The following is a 15,679-nucleotide window of genomic DNA, read 5'->3' as shown; positions in this document are numbered from 1 at the left end:
ATGACAATCCTACCTAAATTAATTTACCTATTCAATGGGTACCAAACTACTCAAGAATTATTTCATAGAACTAAAAAAATAATAATGACAAAATTCATGAACAAAAGGCCAAGAAAATCAAAGGAATTAATGAAAAAATATAAAGGAAGGAGACCTAGATTTCAAACTATACTATTAATGGTAATCATCAAAACAATCTGGTACTGGCTAAGAAATAGATTAAAATTACACTAAATTATGAAGGGGGTTGTACAGACAAAGCTAATGCAAGAAAATTAGAAGGAAAACAACAAATCTGGAAAAAAAATTCTAGCAAGTATCTGACGAAAGCCTCATTGCCCAACTATATAGAGAAGTGAGTCAAATTTATAAAATGCAAATCATTTCTCAATTGAAAAATGTTTAAAGAATATTAAGAGGTAGTTCTCAGAGGAAGAAGAAGAATAGGCAGTTTTCTTCTTAGAGGAAGAAATCAAAACCTCTGTAGCCATATAAAAATGCTCCAAATCACTATTGATTAGAGAAAAGTAAATTAAAATAACTCTGAAACACCATCTCACATCTACCAGACTGGGTCACATGACCAAAAATGAAAATGATGAATGTTGGAAGGGATGTGGGAAAATTTGGACACTAATATTACACTGTTGGTAGAATTGTGAACTGATAAATCCATTCTGGAGAGCAATAAGGAATCGGCCCAAAGGAACAGAAACTATGCATATCCATTGACCCAGCAATACCAGTACTGAGACTATATCCCAAAGAGATCAGAGATAATGAAAAGGACATTCCTGTACCAGAGTATTTTCAGCAGCTTTTTATAGTGACAAAGAATTGAAAATGAAGGGGTTATCCATCACTTAAGGAATGGATGAATAAATTGTTGTATATGGTTGTAATGGAATATTATTTGCCATAAGAAATGCTGAATAAAATTAATTTAGAAAATTGTATATGAACTGAGGCAAAGTGAAGTGAGTAGAACCAGGAAAACAACACATACAGTAACAGAAATGTTATATGATGATCAACTGTGAAGAACTATGCCATTATCAGCAAAGCAAGAATCCAAGATAACCTCAAAGATTCATGATGAGAATGCTATCCTTTTAAGAAGGGGAGGAATGTGGGAAAAGAGAGTGAGGGAGAAAATCTTAAGCCTAAAACATCAGAAAACAATAGTCAAAAATTGTTTTTACATGTAACTAAAAAAATAATAAAACAATTTTTAAATGAGTAATAAGAAAGTTTGGAGGGGAATGGAGGGGGTAGAATAAGTTCAGTTTTTGACTTATTGAATTTAAGATGCCTTTCAGAAATCCAAGTCACACTATCTGAAAGATAGCTGAAAGGTCAGAAGTTTAGATGGACACTTGATGCTAGAAGTACTTCATTGCTAGGAAAAGGATTTTGTATTTGATTCAGTAGGCAGTGGGGAAAACTTCAGGTGGGACGAAAAGAGAAGGGATACTATCAGATGTATGTTTTAGGAACATCCCTTTGGCAGCTGTTGGGAGAAAGAATTGGAGAGAGAAGACCCATGGGAACAGCAGGTTGAACCAGACAATCAGGAAGCATAAGGTGTTGCTGTGGGAACTTGGTCTGGGCACATCAATCAATCAATCAATCAATCAGGAATTATTTATTATCTACTTGTATCAGGAAGTGAATTAGTAGCCTCCACTTCCTTTCCTCTCACTCTCTTCATAGTTTTCAATACTATGAATTCCAACTTCATCTCAATAAAACTACTGTCTCCAAAGTTACCAATATATTGACTAATTGACAATAGATAAACATAATGTTTTTTCTAGTCTTTTTGTTCTTTACATTCCAATTAGATCTCTTACTGTTCTTCATGCATGACATGGCATCTCTAGAATTATATCATATATTAGTAGGGGGAAAGAGCCTACTCGTTTTATATATATATATATATATATATATGTATATGTATATATATATATATGTATATATATACATATATATATATACTTAAAGGAAAAACTGCAAGTATTTGGATTTTTTAAATGACACCAGCAAAAGACTTGTACAAAAATATTTATACCTATGCTCTTTGTAGTGGCAAAAAAATTGGAAAATGAGGGGGTGTCCATCAATTGGGGAATGGCTGAACAAACTGTGGTATCTGATGGTGATGGAATACTATTGTACTATAAGGAATAATGAACTGGAGGAATTCCATGTGAACTGGAACAACCTCCAGGAATTAATGCAGAGCAAAAGGAGCAGAACCAGGAGAATGTTATATACAGAGACGGATATGCTGTGGCACAATCGAATGTAATGGACTTCTAGTAGTAGCAGTGCACTGACCCAGGACAATTCTGAGGGATTTATGAGAAAGAATGCTATCCACATCCAGAGAAAGAACTGTGGGAACAAAAATGCAGAAGAAAAACATGATCAATCACATAGTTCAATAAGGATATGATATGGGTTTTGATGTTAAAAGATCACTCTACTGCAAATATGAATAACATGGAAATAGGTTTTTAATAATGATACAATTATAACCTAGTGGAATTGATTGTCAGTTCTGGGAGAGAGGAGGAAAGATTGGGGCAAGGGGTGCAGGGGGTAAGGTGATCAAGGGAATTTTAAGAGAGAAGGTGGGATTCTTTTCCTTCTCTTTAAATGGAGAGGGGTAAATACGTTTGTCTCACTAGAAAGATGTAAACTCCAGTGAAAGGTTGAGGGGAAATGTGGTAAGGGAAATATGGATGCTGAGATGTAAGCAGATGGGTTGAGGGAAAGATGGCAAGATCTCTCCCTCTGAGGAGTTAGCTGACACCAGAGCCTGAGGCAACCTCAGAGAGACAGAAAGGACTTTTTATCTCTCTTCTCAAAAGATATTTTGTAATTTATACCTCTTGAGTCTTAATGGAAACACAACTACAGGGAAGATATTTATATCCCTCATCAGTTGTCCCAAGCAAAGAGGTTTGTAGTCAAGCCCTCTTCTGTGGAGGGTTGTGGCAACCCTGGTCTAGTTTGCCACAGATGAGATAGGATTAAACCTTGAATCCTGTTCTCAATCACACAACCTTTCTCTTGTTATGAAGCTCAGGCCAATTCCAAAATCTGACTTGAACTAAGATTTTATTTGGAAAGGAAAAGTAAGGTAAGGAAAGGAAAAAAGGGAGCAGGATGCCCTGACAAGCTAAACCAAACCCCCAACAGCCAGGTTTAGAGGTTTGAGTCTGAGTCCCAAAGGACTCTGCCCTCTTTCCAGCTGTCAGTCTTCTCTATTTCTAAATTACTATCTCTAGTCTTTAAATCTCAGTCAAATTCAAAGATAGCAAAGGGGAGACCCAGAAAGAAGTAGGCAGGCTGACTCAGATGAGAGAGTCCAAACCAAACTCCTTCTGAGTCTAGGGTTTTTGTTGGTAGATAGAGGAAAGGTGATAAAAGGATTTCTTGATGCAAGCAGGTTCACAGATGAGCAGGAAAAGTTTGGTTCTTCTCCCTCTTGTGGCTTTAGATATCTTCAGCCACCCAGGAAAAGACTTCTCTATTTCCCTTCCAGAGCTGGAAGTGCTGAGCTGTCCCTAATTCTCCTCAACTCACAGTTCTCTACCCAGAATCCTTTGCTGACTCTCAACGGCCACTGAGCTGTTTGTCCATCAAAGGTGCAGAATTGTATCTAGATTCCTTTTGCCATACTTTAGAGAATCATGAATCATGGAACCATGGAAAAATATTCTAAATAAAGGCTGAATGAAATAGAAATTAAATTAAATTAAAAAATAAAATAAAATTTAAATGACACCAGTTTTTGTTTGTAGACTAATTAATACTTTTCATAACATTAAACAAGGGCCTTTCTGTGAATGTATTTTAAACCTACATAAATATTCAATATTTAAAGACTTATTTGTGCCTAGTTATATAACCTCATGGTCACATTTGTAATTAATCAAATATTAAAATGCTGAAATAAGTTAGTTTTTCCTAATGTTTTTCCATTCTTGCATCCCATGTTTAAATCAAAGTTGGTTACAATGAATAATCTTTAATTAATTTTTTAAATTTTCAATTATAAATTCCCTCCTTTTTACTCCTCCCCTACCTATTAAGAAAGTAAGAAATATTGTACACTTTATACATATGTAATCATGCAAAATATGTATCCATGTTGACCAGGGGAAATATATAGCATGTTGTCCAGGGGAAAGGCAAGAAAAATAAAGTGAAACAAAATGCTTCAGTCTGCACTCAAATTTTATCACTTCTTTCTGAAAGTAGATAACATTTTTCATTTTGAATTATGGTGAGTAATTTTTACCAATATATTGTAGTAGACTCTTTGGAAAGATCTTACTGAAAACGTTGGCACTGATATCCATGAATGAGATTGCTTTGTCGTTCTCTTTCTCTACTTTATTCTATATGGTTTACACTGAAACTTTTATGTCATTTCTTCTCTGACACCTAATTATGGTATAGAAGTGGCCCTATATTTTTGAAGGCTTTGGTAGCAGCCTACAACCACCAGAGATTCCTACAAATCCAGAGTCTTTGGATACAGGACAGGTGATGAATTGTGTGTGTTTTCCCAGAAATCAACCTACCTTAAGACTAAGAGGCTCACTGCTACAGGACAAGAAATGAACCATTTTGGTTAAAAAAATCTCTTAATAGCCATATATCTTGGTGTGGAAGGACTATAATCTATCATCAGGAGAGGATGTCATCAAAGCAGTGAAATTCTGTATCTGGATCTGGTCCAATAAAATAAGAAGAGCTTAAATTATTTAGGGCTCCATAGCCAAATGTCAGAGGTAGAAGTTGAAGCCAGTCCTCTTGCCTTTTCCATCCTTTTCCATCATTTCTTCAGTGTGGACTCTCTATCTATTAGGACACACTGCTTCTGCTTCATACAAGAGAATATAAGTTCTAGATTATGATTTATAAGATAGATATTTCACCTTTTCAAATGAACAACACAGTAATCATTTCTACTTTGGAAAACATATTTTCCAAAAGTGATTTCCTTTATTAAAGTAAGAAAGAATAATTTTTTATTTAACTTCTCTCATTTTTTGCCCTCTGAGTCTTTTATATGTTCAAAGGTTTCCATCGTTTCTTTTTCCTCAGGCTATCCGAAGTAAAAAGCACAACATGTCTTTGTTTTAGAACAGGGCCCTTGTGAAAAACGAGGAAATATACATTCTCCAACCATACACTTCCCTCCCTTCACCACTTTACAAAGGAAATTTTCTTGAAGTTCACCACACCCTATGGAAATAAATCAAAGAATGTTTCAGAATATTTGTTTATAAACCCATAGAAGAAATGTTATGTTGTAATGATGAATCTTAGTTCAGAGGACTTAGCCATTAACATAAGATAAAATGATTTAACATTTATGAAATTTTCTCTTAATGAATATGGTATTCTGTTTCAATGAAAAGAACCAAAATGTGAAAATAGAATATTGGAATTCTAATCCCAGCATGCCTACTTTTTTTAGCTTTAAGAACTTGTTAAAATTATCTCACCTATTTGAGTCTTAGTTTAATTATCTATGGAAGGAGAGTCATCATACTTACACTAACCTACCTCACAAGGTTGTTATGAGTATGAAAATGGGACAGGGACTGAACCTGTGATTTTATTGCTTTTGAACAGGTGTTAGTATGTCTCCTTTTTTAGCACATGCCAACAGTCCCTGTTTCTTCTGGAATCAAATACAAACTTCTTCATTTAATATTAAATCACCTTTCAACCTGATCCTAGTTTGTGCAACCAAACTCTGGAGTAAAATCCTTGCATTCATTATAGAATTAATTCAAACTAGTTACTCTTTGTTTTTCATATCACAAGACTTAATTTATCTTCTCTATGTCACTGGACTGAATCAACTGCTTTTCTGGAATGGATTCTTTCCCAATATTGACATCTAAGAATTCATAATTCACTTCATTACTCAACTGATGTGATACCTTCTAAAAGCAGCCTATCCCAATACTTGAAGCTCCTGCTACATTCCCCAATACCCACTGCAATGGATCACTTTTGCATTTTATATACACATACTATATGGCCATCACCAATAGAATAAAAACTCCTTGAGAATATAAATGTTATTTTACAGTTGTATTTCTATGCCCATTCCTTGACTAAAACAAATAAGGGATTAGTAAATGCTTGATTGACTTCAAAGGTACTTTAGTACTACTAATATGGTACTACAGATATGACACATTATTTATAGTCAAGGAAACTATGAGCTGGTAGAGATTAGGTACATACATACACATGTAGATACATGTGATATGGTAAGAAATATAATGTAGTTTCGAATTTAAAATGAAGTATTAGGAGGATTCATTTGAAGGGGAAAATTCACTTCTGTTTTAGATAAGGAAGATGAAAGAAGGAAGGATTCTAAGAGAAGATGTCATTTGAATTGGAACTTGAGAGATGCATAGGGTTTCCCCTAGATGGACAATCAAGAAAAGGGCTTTGGGCTAAGGGGTTCAAGTGAGCATAAGCAAGTTAGAGGCTATTCTCCAACATCCCCCTTGTCAATGTGAAGATATATAGGAGACAGTAGTTTATACTATGACATAATAAAAAGCATATTAGTCAGGGGCAGCTAGGTGGCTCCATGGTTTGAGAGGCAGGACAAGAGACAGGAGGTCCTAGGTTCAAATATGGCCTCAGACACTAGTTGTGGGACTCTGGCCAAGTCACTTAACCCTAGTCCTTTCTGCTTTCTTGCCTTGCAACCAATACATAGTATTAATTCTAAAATGGAAGGTTTTTTTCCAAATGAAGAATATTAGTCTATAATCAGTGAACTTAAGATCCAAACCTATTTTTGATGTTTATACCTATGTGACCTTGGGCAAGTCATTTAACATCTATTTACAGCTGTAACATTTCCAGTTGTAGACAACTTCTTAAAGCCCTCTTCATTTCTAAATCCAATAGCCTCATTCGTTAAAACTACATAATTAAAGTAGACTAGATTTAGAATGTAGGTCAACAAAGCAAAGAACTGGACAAGTATTTGACAAGCAATCTTGAGCTATTAGAGATGTTATTGTGAGGTGGTAGATTTAATCTATTATTGAACTTAGCAGGGACAAAATAACAAATACACTTTAGGGTAACTTTTTATGTGAATATGAACCAGTCATACTCAGCAGGTTTCCTATCAGTAAGGGGAGGAAGTTGGACTAATAATAATAACAGCAAGAATTTATATGCTAATTCAATATTTTAGAGTTTTACAAATACTACCTCATTCTTAGGAGGTAAGAAATATTATGAATCCCATTTCAGAGCTGATGATGATGATGATGATTTGTGTCAAGCTGGATATATACCAGTCACTATACTAAGGATTTTAAAATTATCTTATCCTGACAATAACTCTGGGAGGAAGTTGCTATCATTGCCCCATTTTACAGATGAAAAACTGAGGTAAACAGAAATGGAATTATTTTCCCAAGATCATACAACTAAGACCCAATTTAAATTATCTATAAGATGGAGCAGTGGACCTAGACTTGAATAAACTAGATGACCTCTACAGTCCCTGCCAGCTCTAAGGTTACATTCCTAAAAACCATATAGAGAAAATGTCTGGGACAAAAGTGTTAGCTGAGGTCTTCAGTGGTATGCTCAGTTTGGGTTTTGTTTGTTTGTTTGTTTGTTTGTTTTGGATTTGGGGAACAAGAAAGAATAGATTAGGGATTAAAGAGGACAATGATGTGAAGAATTTTTAGAACTGAGAGTGTTATATAGATGCTAGCTATTAACTATTACCTATCAAAAGAGACTGACCTGGACTCATAGTAGATACAGTTTATGAGAACTACACCTTTCATCTATCCAGCAGAAGACAGTTAAGGATAGAATTTTAATTTGGAAGGGACTTTGCAATCATCTAATCTAAGTTTAGTGACACAAAGAAAGACAAAAGACTGTCCCTACCCTCAAGGAGTTTACAGTTTAATGGAATAAATTACATGGAAATTACTATATGGTGATGAAATTTATGCAGGATAATTTGAAAATAATTCACTTTTGCAAGAAATTACATAGCTAGTGGACCAGGACAAACATGGTTCAGAAACCCAAGGAAACAAACAAAAAAAGACAATACAAAGAGCAATCTGTAGATATCATGCAAGGGATAACAGCAAAAGACTCCAATTCAGGAGAAATGAGTCTGATTTCATAAAAGCTATAATGCTACATGTTCATGGAGATATGAATGGTTTGATCTTAGCTTCAAAGTACTTTGTTACACTTGAGAGCAATGAGAGGATTTTACAGAGGCAAAGGCAGGCCAAATAATAACAAAATCTGCTATGGAATGAATTTCCTTGAGATGTAGAGGAATCCACTTTCAAATGCAGCATTTATCCAGCTAATAAAAATTGCTCTCCTAATTTGTTCCTTCAACTAAATGGAAGCACCTTTCCCTTAATCTTCCATACAGTTATGAAGATCCCAGCCCTCTTCTCATAGCTAGTTCAGAAAACTGATGGTACTTCAGATTAAGCTCATCCTCCATATCCACAGTCCCATCTCTTTGATACTCACACTGCACCTTACCTATGCCAGAGTAGAAGATCACAAAAAGCATTGTAAACAATAGGTAGAGGATCCTCATGGTGTCTAGATGGCTGAAACCTAGAATTGGAGGAGAGGTGAGATAAAGAGAGCTCAGGAGGACCAGGGCAAGTAGAATACACCAGGCAAGAGTCAGCAGTCCAAGATGAACTGGACTCCTCTTTATCCCTAATTCTTGTCTTGATCTCTTCCAACCCTGTGCATTTCTAAATATCCTCTTTCATGCATGCAATAGATTCTGCTCTTCTTTCTTACCCACCTCCCAACTCAAAACCATTTGTCTTGGGGGCAGGTGGGGGGCTCAATAGATTGAGAGTCAGGCCTAGAGATGCGAGGTCCTAGGTTCAAATCTGGCCTCAGACACTTCCCAGCTGTGTGACCCTGGGAAAGTCACTTGACCCCCATTGCCTAGACCTTACCACTCTTCTGCCAATACATAGTATTGGCTCCAAGACAGAAGGTAAGGGTTTAAAAAAAAACTTGTCTTCAACACTACCACATACTTAAGTCTGTTAAAAATCCCTCTTTTCAAGAATCAACTCAGATATCAGCTCTTCTAAAAATCCTTTCCAGACCTCTTCTGCTTCACCTCCAACATTCTGGGGCAAATGATATTAACCTTTTTCATATTTTGGACAGGATCTTGAGATAAGTGCAAGAAAATGCAAATTATTCTGAGTAATTTATATATATATATATATATATATATATATATATATATATATATATATATATATATATATATAACTTTCTTCTAGAAGACAGTAAACTTCTTGAAAGCAAGATTTTTGTCTCCTCTTTGTATTCTTAGGAGCTTAGTACACAGCTGACATAGTAGAAACTATAGATATCCATTAGAAAAGATTTTCTGTTTTTCTGTAATTTTGATTATCTCTGTCAAGATGTCCAAAGCTTCTTTTCCTTTTACCTAAACAGCAATAAAAAGTCAGAAGACATTATAAAACTGATCGAACTCAAACTTTTGCATACATGTGAGAAGGGTTTAGAATCTACGCCATAAGACAATTAACTCTGGGAACCTGAGATATTTCATGATGAAAAGAGAAGACTCATGATAACTGTCTTCAAGTATTTGAAAAACTGTCATGCAAAATCAAATTAAACTTGTTCAGTTTGGTCCTAGTGGGAACAACAAGGACTAAAAGATGGATCGTTTGAACAGTCAAATTTGGACTTGATATCAGGAAATAAAAATCAAAGAATTTCCTAACAACTAGAGCTAACCAACAGTGTAATAATTAGGCCCAAGAGCTTCTCCTCAATGGAAATCTTCAAGCAGAGGCAAGAAGACATTTGTCTTGTATAATATCTCCGGCATTATTTTTCACACATGAGTTGGACCAGATGACCTCTGTAAATTTTAAAACTACTCCACCGTACTCAGACCGTACTTTAGAAGATTTGATTTAGCTATTTCCTGATTTGTAACAATGGAGATATTGGGAACTCTACATTGCTCCACCCTACTTAGTTTAATAAGGTCAGGAATGTCTGCACCCATATTCAAGGATTAAGTACCTAAGAAGAAGGCCTTCAATAAACATGTGCAGAAACAGCTGACAGACCCCTGGGCTGTCCTAAGTCAAGCTAAGCTAACATTGGTACAGATGAGACGCAGGAATGTGACATAAAACCATCTATATAAGGCACATCACTTCCTCTCTTTGGCCTTTTTCCCCAGAGAGGCAGCTCTAGATGGCAGCATGCTAAGTGTTACAATATCTTGGCGTGATGGCAGCTATTTGTCTGGGTTTTGGCAGTGAGTTTGCCCTTGAGCTAATTCTGGTTCAGGCATATTGGCTGAGCCCTCTTGGAGTTCAGACTGATTCCTTTGTCTTTTATTCTCCAAAACCATACCTTCCTAAAGGTAATCTTCTAATGAAATAATAAATAAATAAATCTCTAATCTTCCCCCTGGCACAAGCCAGGTGGGAGAAATCCTACACCCTTTCCTTCTCCCTTCTTCTTAATTTCTTTCCACTATATTAATTAAATCACCATAAATTTCCAGCTAATTTGGGTATTTTTTTTATTTGGGATATCCATGGCTACCAATAATTAATATAGTTTAGGTCAAAATGCTAAAATTATCCTTTACAGTTTTGGTTGACCACATCAGTTATGACGAAATACCCTCAATCTTCTTAACTTTCCTAAACCTTTTCTCTACTGTGACTATCCCTAAGTTCATCTTTTAATAGATTATTTTGATCAGCTGTAAAGGTAAGTAAATTTGTATTATTTTTCCCTCTCTCCTTAAATTATATAGAATACAGCTGTTTTTTTCCTTTTATTTAATCCAAAGAGGCAGGAATGGGAAAGCTGTTTAGTTACAAATCCCCTTTCCCTTAGGAAACAACTGCCTAGATTACTCTTAATTAGGAGTGAAGGGGATCTAAAGAGAGTTTTGGCTTTGTGCTGCTCCCCACGTGTTTTGTGAAGCCTGCTAGGAAAATAATTACCAAAAAAAATTATATATATATATATATATATATATATATATATATAAATGAATATTACATTCTTTGATATTTATATGGTGGTTGAAGAATTAGGGGCATTGAGGAATTCAGCATACCTCCAATTTTTAATATTATTAGATTATGTCATTTTTGTACTCCTCAGTACTGTGTTTAGAGATGTTAACATAAAAAAATTATTTGACACTGAAATTCAGAAAAACACACAAAATTCCAAAGCTAAAATACAAGAAATTATGCAAAAATCTGAAGCTAAAATACAGAAAATTATTTAAAAAAACATGCAAGATAAAGCACAGGAAAATATTGTTAAAAATTTGAGGCTAAAATGCAGGAGAACATACAAGTCCAATTGGATAATTTAAAATGTTTCTTACAGGATTAAATTGGCAAACATCCACCCCACCAAAAATAGGTCTGGACATGACAGACCTGTTTATGAACCTCTAAATGAGGAAATTTCCATCCCCAAAATAGAAATGGAAAATACCTTCCCCATAGCTCAGCTAACAGACTGGTTCTCTCATGGTCTGCAAATCTTGACTGAACTTAGTCCCGAAGACCCTTTCCCTGCAATCCCAGTTTCTCATGTTCCTCCTCCTACACAAAACCAAATTCCAGCCCAAAGTAAATCTCATCCTTCTAAAGAAACTCGTCTTAGTCAAACTGACCCACAGGTACCAAATTCAATTAGAGGCCTGTTTCCTATAAGAGAAGTACCTGAAATAGGATGGAACAGGGATGTGGTGACTTTAAGGCACAATATACCATTTACTCCCCAAGAAATAAATGAATTTACATGAAATATCCCCACATATGAACAAGATCCCTTTCTAGTAACAAAAAAGATGACAGACATATTTTTTTTTAGTATAATCCATATTACAAGGACAATGAAAACTTGCTACAAGCTTTTGCTAACTGTCTATATAGAGCATGTCACTTCCTCTCTTCGGCCTTTTTCCCTGGAGAGGTGGCTCTGGCTGGCAGTGTACTAAGCGTTCTGACATCTTGGCATGGTGGCAGCTATTTGTCTGGGTTTGGGCAGTGAGGTTGCCCTTGAGCTAATTCAGGTTAAGGCATCTTGGCTGAGCCCTCTTGGTATTCCTTCCTCTTTTACTCTCCAAAACCTTACCTTCCTAAAGCCTCTAACCTTTCCCCTGGCACAAGCCAGGTGGATCCTACACTCTTTCCTTCTCCCTTCTTCTTAATTTCTTTCCACTATATTAATTAAATCACCATAAATTTCCAGCTGACTTGGGTTTTTTTTTTAATTTGGGATATCCATGATGACCAATAATTAATATAGTTTAGGTCAGAAAGCTAAAATTATCCTTTACACCTCAGTGGTCTCTTCCAGCTCTCAGATTCTGTGATACTCTATTTCTGAATCTCTGGAAAGTGCTGAGACTCAGCTGTACTTCCAGGAAGAAATATAGTGACCAAGAAATTAAAAGAGAATCATCTAGGCTTCTGGAATTAATTATCCTGAAACCTCTTTATCTAATAGTATCATCACTAGTTCTTCTAACTTACAAAGGGGAATGGCATTACATAAATCTAGGCAAAATGCGATCTGAGACATAATCTTAGTGCCATCCATTCCCCATCAATTTGTCAAGTATTTATAATTCTCCTTTCATTAGCAGAGCTCTGTGCTAGTCATTGAAGATTAAAAGATAAAAGTTACTTGGTCCCTCTCTTCACGGTATTTATATTCTATGGATGCAGTTATGGACTGGATAGGGTTCCATCACATATGTACACAGATAAATATGACCCAAGGTGAGAATCCAGGAGATAAAGAGACTCAAAGAAGCCACAAATTCCTCTGAGAATATTTTAAGAGGGAGAAAAAAATTTAGCTAGCATGGTACATAGAGGATGTGGCATCTAGCCTGAGCTTTCTAGTTCTTTCTCATATTAGAGGGTATAATAACTTCCCAAGCATTTGACCACAAAAAGGAGGAAGTGATGCTAGGTTAAACTAGATTATCTTTGAGGCCCATTTGTAGGATCATAAAGTTAGAGACTTCAAAGGTCTCCTTATATAAGTTTCTAAACTCAAATATTGAAAGTATGTGATTTGCTGAGAATCACTTCACTATTTAAGACAAGACCAAAAGCCAGCTTTCCCCAGATATTCTTAGCTCTAAGATTAACAATCTGTTTTAAATGTTCTTTCAATCAGTATGAGCCCTTGCCTTGGATTTCCCCAGCTCAACACCCTTACAAAAAGGAAAGCAAAATTAAAACCAAAACAAAATTCTAACATTGGAAAGTTAAACATGACTACTACATTCCTTCCCTCTTTTCAGGGTACTAATCATCCCTTAACATCAAAATGCAAAATGGTTTAGATTCCTGCTTGGTACAGTGGGATGCATATAGTAAATATTTACTATATGCCTCCCACCTGCAAGATTCTAGGTACTAATTTCATTCATACATGAGATAATTCAAAATGTCCCCTGACTCAAGTTGAGTTGAAAAGAATGAAGTGGAGATATGGCCAAAAGGAGCCAGCCCCTGTCCCTCTTACCCCAGGATATTCCAGCTGAAGATTCTGAAAGTGGCTGTTTCTCTATTTCGGCTCTTGTTATTATGGTAGTACTAATGAAAGATTCTACAAACCTAACTGATGGGCAGATGCAGATGAGGCTTCATCTATCTCAGTCAAGCAGAACAGATTAGGTACTGAGGTAAATGGTCCAGATATGGACACAGAAGAGGAAGAACAAAGCACATGATGGGTAGAATATATGCATTTGTTTGCCATCTCCAATCTCCTCATTTGATCAGTCTCTATAACAAAAATCTTGGAACTCTAATCTTACATTTAAGGCCAAGTTTTCTGATCCTTCATGGTTCATAACAACAATCTTTAGAATGTCCACAAGTTTCATATTCAAAAATTCCTTTGCAAAGATTCTATCTCTTAAAAATATTAAAACTGTGCTGTCTGTGTGGAAGTTAATGGTACCCAAAAATAGAAGCCTGAGAATTCTCCTTTTGAGTTCCTCTGATCAGACTGGCACACCTTTCCGAAATTGTCACAGAATACTACTAGGTCATTAACTGGTCTTTGGAAACTCCAGCTGTGGAGTTCTGGATAGAGAGCTGACCTCAGGGCATGGAAGCTCTGGGCTCAAGTCCTAAATCTTATACAAACTAGTTGGGTGACTTGTCAAGTCACTTGAATTCCCATTGCCTTAGTCAACTCTCTAAGGCTATCAGGTGCAGAAAAGGGGCTGATCAGTATCAATCGAGAGAGTTTCCGCACAAGGAATTCCCTATATCACTGAAAGCACAAGTATCTCTAAGACGATGGGTATAACCCCTCCCCTTTTTCTTTCTCTCTCAACAAGCTCTCTTTTCACATTCTGTGAATCCTCTTACTTTCTTTTTTTAATTATTTTTATTTACACAATTAAATATTGACCAATTCAATGTAAAATAATTAACAATTTTTTAAATTTTTCTTTCAGTTCTAAATTCTCTCCTATCCTCTATTCTCTCTTCCCTCTTTGAAAAGGCAAGTAATTCCACATTGTTTATACATGCCATAGACTGATTACAGAAAATTAAGGCTAATTGGCATAATGGCTAGAGTGCTGAGTCTGGAGTCAGGAAGACCTGAGTGCAAATCTCTAACTGAGGAAAAGTCACTTACCCCTGTTTGCCTCAGTTTCCTCATCTATAAAATTAGCTGGAGAAGGAAATGGCAAATCAATCTAGCTCTTTTGGGGGTCAAGAAAACCCCAAAAGAAAAAAATTGGGTTTTATGAAACAACTAAATCATAACACAAATGCAAAATATAGTTCTATATTAGCCATTTTGCAAAAGAAAATACCAACAAAATAAAATAATAAAAACAAAGAAAGGCATATGGTGTAATGGAATACTATTGCGTTATAAGAAATGATGAACAGGATGAATTCAGAAAGAGCTAGAAATATATACCTACATGAACTGACGCATAGTGAAATAACTGGAACCAGGAGAACATTGTAACCAGTAACAGTAATGTTGTGGAATAATCAACTGTGATAGGTTTAGCTAATCTAAGCAATACAATGATCCAGGACAATTCTGAGGGTCTTCTGACTAAGAGTACTTTCCACCTACAGAGAAATAACTTCTGAAGTTGGAATGCAGATCAAAACATATGATTTTTCACTTTCATTTATATGGGTTTTTATTTGGGGGTTTTGGTTTTATATGATTAATCCCTTGCAAAAAGGAACAATATGGAAATGTGTTTTGCATGATAATAGAGGTATAACCCAGATCAAATTATTTGCCAGCTTTAGGAGATGGTAGGAAAGGGAGAAAGGGAAACAATTTGAATAATATAACTTCAGAAAACTTATGTAAAAATCAGTTATTACATGTAACTGGTAAAATAAAATATCCTTATAAAGAAAAATGTTTTTAAAAATATAATTCAAACTGTATACATAGCTCACCAATTCTCTCTCTGGAGGTAAATAGCTTTTTTCATCAAGGCTCCTTTAAAATTACTTTGAATCCTTTTTTAATTTTTTTACTTTTGTGC

The sequence above is a fragment of the Monodelphis domestica genome, chromosome 1 (assembly GCF_027887165.1).
Source record: "Monodelphis domestica isolate mMonDom1 chromosome 1, mMonDom1.pri, whole genome shotgun sequence".
Lineage (NCBI taxonomy): Eukaryota > Metazoa > Chordata > Mammalia > Didelphimorphia > Didelphidae > Monodelphis > Monodelphis domestica.
Note: the sequence above shows the minus strand (reverse complement) of the source record.